Source organism: Leuresthes tenuis, unplaced genomic scaffold (assembly GCF_036924035.1).
Source record: "Leuresthes tenuis unplaced genomic scaffold, fLeuTen1.0.hap1 SCAF_9, whole genome shotgun sequence".
Lineage (NCBI taxonomy): Eukaryota > Metazoa > Chordata > Actinopteri > Atheriniformes > Atherinopsidae > Leuresthes > Leuresthes tenuis.
The window spans coordinates 34,349,130-34,355,434 of record NW_027325363.1 but is presented as its reverse complement, the minus strand read 5'-3'; positions in this window follow the sequence as shown (position 1 = coordinate 34,355,434).

Below are 6,305 nucleotides of genomic sequence, written 5' to 3'. Positions count from 1 at the left end.
CTGCTTCTATGTTGGCAGAACACTCCAGTTTATTATCCAGTACCACCCCCAGGTATTCGCAGGTCTGAACAGTCTCTATCTCCCCTCCAGAGTTTTAGATCTCCTAAAGTCCACTACCAGCTTTTTGGTCTTGGTAGTGTTCAGGAGCAAACAGTTCTTTTTGGTCCAGCCATTTAAGGACTCAAGAAGGTCCCTGTACTCCTTCTCCTGTACACCACGCACACATGCCACAACAGTCGTTTCATCAGAATACTTCTGTATGTGGAAGGACTCTGAGTTGTACCTGAAGTCTGATATGTACAGGGTGAAAAGAAAGGGAGCCAAAACGTTACCCTGCGGAGCACCAGTACTGCATTCTCGTGTTCCAGAAACACATCTCCCCATCCTGACATATTGTGGTCTGTCAGTCAGATAGTCTATAATCCACGATGTCAGAGAGGGGGCCACACCCATACCTAGAAGCTTGTCTTTCAGTATGGGAGGCCTTATGGTGTTCAAGGCACTGGAGAAGTCAAAGACATGATTCTCACATATGAACCAGGCACATCCGGAGAGATGGCGACAAGAGTGATGTTAGTATCAATCATAGAGATGGGGATGCAGCAGGACAGAGGAGGGCTAGTGGTTTAAGTTGCTGCAGATGTGGAGGAGCAGCTGTGCTCAGGATACCTGGTGGTGGAAGCTGCCGCAGAGGTGGATGTGCAGCTGGGCTCAGGAGGCCTGGTGGTGGAAGCTTCCGCAGAAGTGGAGGTACAGCTGGACAGAAGAAGCCTGTTGGTGAGAACTGCTGCAGAGGTGGAGGTGCAGTTAGGTTGAGGAGGAGGCTTGGTGATGCGAGTTGCCATTGAGGTGGAAGTATAGCTGGGCAGTGGAAGCAGTATAGAGGAAGCAGCTGAAGAGAGGCGTGTGGAGGAACAGCAATAGAGGTGGAAAAAGCCTCACTATAAAACCTGTTGTAATATTTGTTGAAAGTATTGGCTCTGTCCACATCACTACCCACAGACTGAGAGTTCTTCAGTCTGTATCCAGTGATGGCCTCATGCCCCTCCACACCCCCTTGGTGCTATTGTTCTCCAGCTGTCTCTCAACCTTTTTCTTTTACTCCACCTTAGCTTGACATGGTGTCTTTTCAAGCTCCTGTTGAACACTTTGATGTCACTGGTGATCCATGGTTTATTATTAGGATACCAGCTTACTGTCCTCACTGGAATCACAGTGTCCCTACAGAAGTTAATGTCATCTGTGATGGTGCTGACCCTTCTGTCCAAGTCAATGTCCAGTCTGTGACATCAAAGCAGTCTCTCAATGCACCACTCGCCTCTGGTGACCACTTCCTGAAAGATCTGGTGATAACAGGAAGTCTTTGTACACAAGGTCTGTATGTGGGTTGTAGATAGACCATGCTGTGATCACATCTACCCAGTGGTGGAAGAGACACTGCCCTGTAACCCTCCTTCACGTTAGCATAGAACAGATCTAATGTCCTGGATCCAATATTTTCCACGTGTTGGACAGTCCACATACTGTACAAAGCCAGTCAGGCAGGAGGATAGAGAGACGTGATTAAAATTCCCTGCGACTACAGTGAATGCCTCAGGATGCTGGATCTGTATCTTAGCAACAGCGTCATGGATGATGTTACATGCCGCTGTAGGTGCCGCCCTCGGTGGAATGTAAACAACGATGACAACTGTGTATGGGAACTCTCTGGGCGCATAGAATGCATGAAAACCAACTGACATCATTTCAATGTCTAGACAACATACCCTCTCCTAAACGATCACATTGCAGGGGTTAACCCATATCTGATTTAAAAAGCAGGATAATACGCCCGCCTTTCTGCTTACCGCTCGTAAATTGTGTGATGACACACAGCTTTATATTGCCGTGTCTCCTGGTGATACTCGCCTTATAGATGCTCTTTTAAACTGTATTTTAGACATCCAGATATGAATGGCAGACACTTTTTCCAGCTTAACCAGACAAAACAGAAGTACAGAAGGTACTTCTGTTTTAACAGAAGGTTATCGGTCCCAAAGCACACAGAGGAACTGTATCAAAAAGTTAAATCACTTTCCATTAATCCATCGGACAAGGTAAAGAACCAAGGAGTCATTTTTGATCCAAAGTAAAATTTTACATCCCACATTAGAAATACAACAAGGACAGGGTTCTTTAATCTGAAGAATATTGCCAGAGTGAGATCGTTCCTCTCTCAAGCCAATGCAGACAGCGATTCATGCTTTTATCACATGCAAAATCGATTATTGTAATGCTCTTTTTTCTGGTCTTTCTGAAAAGAATATCTCTCCACTACAGCTGTTGCAAAACTCAGCTGCACGCCTGCCTCTGAAGACCAGAAAGACAGCTCATGTTACTCCAGTTTTATAATATCTGCATTGGCTTCCTGTGTGTTTTTACGAATAGATTTTAAGATTCTTTTATTGATTTTTAAGGAGTTTAATGGTTTTGGTCCAAAATATTGATGAGATTTGTTTTTAAATTATGAACCGCCTCGGGCCCTCAGGTCCTCAGAGCATTGGCGGTTTTAGGGGTGGGGCCACAGGGGCATTGGCCCCAGCTGAAATCTGACTGGTCCCCTGAAGTGCCCCTGTCCTGTCACTCATCTGTCCTTTGTCTGAGAGTGATGATCAGATTATAGGTGGATGCAATTCCATGCCAAAACACGAGAGGCGCTCACGAACCAAATAGGAATGTCCAGCGTGATTAAAGCTTAAAGAAGAAGAATATTTTAACCATCTCGAACAATGTTGGATAAATACTTGGCCCCTCTATGAATATTGTGGCCCCTTGATGACCCCTTATCCAGAAAAATCCTCGATCTGCCACTGCCTCAGCTTTGTTTATTCCCAAAGTGAGGACTAAAACTTATGTAGAAGTCTCATTTGGTCAATATGATACAGCATTCAGGGCCTCAGGGCAGCTGGGAGTGTTGATCATTTTTAAGAGCAAACTTAAGACCTTCTTTTTTAGAGGGCTTTTAGTTGAATTCTATTTAGTGTAATACATAACTATATTTTCTTGCAAACAATGGTTAATACCATTGTGTATATTTGTGTCTGTGTGAGTGTATATGTGGATATGTGTGTTGCTGGGTTGAGAAATTGGGTAGGTATAGAGTGGGTATTTTGTATGAAAAGTGCTTCATATATAAACACTGACTGATTGATATCAGTAAAATATAAAAATCTGTTTACATATAGCTAAATTACAACAAATTAAACACATACCCGGCAATTAATTTTTGTCCTCTGTACAGGACACGAGTCTGAGACCTCTAAGTCAGGCATAACTTATAGAATCTATCTGAGTCCTACTATCCCACTCAGAGGAAATCCTTGGCTGTCCTTTGATGCCCCAGTTGTGGGGGTGTGGCCAACACATCACATGCACTGTCTTTTGAAAATGGAGGAAATTTCATCTTCTATGTTTCACAGCAAAAAGAGAGGTAAGTCGACAATTTTTTTCAGATATCATGGTTCTATTGTTAAAAATCAATTTTTTTCTTTCATATCAAAGTCTTTACTTCAATTTAGTAACATTTTCATAAAGGCACAGTAATTTAAACATAGCTTTTATGTAATGTCCTTTGTAGTGGACATCAGGACTTACTAACCCCCATTTCTAATACATCAGGGAGCAGAGGGCTAAGTGAGGCAGAGATTCAGATTTAGAGCAGTCTGAAGATGAGATGGTTGAGGCCCAGAGAGAGGAGGAAGATGAAAGCTCAGAGGAGGATACTGCAGCTGTTGAGGAGTCTGAGCCGGGAAACACCCGTCGTGTGTTATGGATCAGGAGCAATGTGTAAGCTAGGGTTTTGAAGCTTATTACAGTGTGTAGAAATGGAAATGAGAGCAGTTTTAGTTCATACTGTTGTTCTGACACACAAACAGGCACAGTACACAATTAGTTAAAAACTTGATATGGCAAACTACTGACCCTGTTGATTTAAATATTCAATAATACATCTGCTGAAAGAGCATTAAACTTATACCTCTCCTTTCTTTATCACTTAAGTTTCAACCCTATTGAGGAAGACAGCAATTCTAACGTCGACACTGGACACATCCATCAGAACTGGAAGCCCTTTGACTACTTCCAACAGTACATCGATGACCAAGTTTTTAAAGAAATGTCAGAACGAACAAACAATCGGGAGATGTTGATCACTGGAGGAAGTCTAAAAACAACACCAGAGGAGCTGACAACCTTCTTTAGCACGTCTATGTACATGGCATGCCTCGGATACCCTAGGATCCGGATGTACTGGGCGGCGAAGACAAGGGTCCCAGATATAGCTGATCCAATGAGTTGAGACAGATTCTTCAAGATCAGGCAGTCCATCAAAGTCACAAATGATCTTGATGTCTCTGATGAGGAGAAGAAGTGTGATCCCTTCTGGAAGGTGAGACCTGTCTTAAACAGATTGCAACAAGGCTGCCTCAATCTTCCTAGGCCAGGGAAGGCATATGTAGATGAGCAGATAATTCTGTTCACAGGCCGGTGTCCTGTACGACAGTTTGTGCCCGGAAAACCAAAACCCACAGGACTGAAAGTATTTGTCCTTGCCAGTCCTAATGGTCTGGTACTGGATTTTGAAGGGTACAAGGGCAAGAATAAGTTCACTGACCAACAACTTGGAATCGGAGGGAATGCAGTCTCTAGGTTGGCACAGTCTCTTCCAACAGTAACACACCTATATTTTGACAGGTATTTCACCTCCATCAAGCTACTGGATAGCTTGAAAACAAATGGTCTCCTGGTAACAGGGACCATTATGAAGAATCGAATCCCTGCACCATGCAAATCAAAGATGTCAGATGACACAAAACGAAACAACAAAAAACAAGAGGTAAATCTGAAATGGTTGTTAAAAAACCATCTGAGGTTGCCATGACAAAGTGGCAGGATAATAAGGCAGTCTTGATGGCCTCCACTGTCCATGGGATAGAGCCCCAGGACAGCTGCATGAGATGGTCAACAAAAGAGAAGCGCCATGTTACTGTGCCTCAACCAGTTGTTGTAGCTGAATACAACAAAAACATGGGCGGCGTCAATTTGAGCGACCGCACGATCAGCTTCTATCCTTTGTCAAGCCGCACAAGAAAATGGACCATCTGTACAGTCCTGCATTTTTTTGACCTGGTCACAACAAACAGCTGGATCGAGTACAGGTCAGATCACCAAGTCTCTGGAAAACCAGAGACAGAGAGGCTGCAGTATTTCAACTTCAAGCTGCTGCTGGCTGAGGAGATTATTGCTCAGGTACAGGGAGGTCACCAGGCTGACAATGTGACCAGTGACGATGAAGAGATGAGTACTGATGAAGAGTACATTCCAACAAAGAAGAGGAGGCCTGTTGAACCTCAGCCCAATGCCATTGTCCAAAAATACGGGGCAGTCAATTTGCCAAAGATGGAAGAGGCTGCACATTCATCACAGTGCAGAAGAGAGGGATGCAAAGGGAAAACATCTGTCAAGTGCGTCAAGTGTAACATGTTTCTGTGTTTCAAAGGCCAAAAACTGTTTCCTGTTGTAACATTCATGATATGCTGTGATTTGGAGCTGTATGTGATGCCGTAAATTTGAGTATTCAAACATTGTTTGGTGTTCTGCTAAGTTTAAAAACTTGTTCAAATGTTTATTGTGGGAAGTACCAGTAAGGATATTTCAGTAAATATGTGTTTATTTTGGTGCCATGTTTAACTAACCCTGTTTGGTAGTTTGAAGAGTTGACGGTGACAAAGTGCGATAGTAAAGGTCAGACAGAAATGTGCTGATTTCCTCCCTCATGTAAAATAGCCAGATGATTCAGATGTCTTCATCTATTTTAATGTTTATGAAATAAGATACATCCCACTGGGAGGAGACCCCGGGGAAGACCCAGAACACGTTGGAGAGACTATGTCTCTCGGCTGGCCTGGGAACGCCTCGGGGTCCCCCCGGAAGAGTTGGAGGAAGTGGCTGTGGACAGGGACGTCTGGGTTTCTCTGTTAAAACTGCTGCCCCGCGACCCGACCCCTGGGTAAGCGGTAGATGATGGATGGATGGATGAAATAAGAAGATTTTTTTAAAAGAAATCCACACGAAAATGAATTCGGTATTATAACATTACATCATTACATTTTATATCAAACAAGACCTGATGTCCACTACAAGGGACAGTCCATAAAAATAAATGAACAATGTTTTTTAAAAAGAAAATTGTTGCAGTATGTTTCTTTTAACCACAATACTTAGATTATCATAAAAATATAAAAAAAGCACAACTTTTTTTCCTCTGG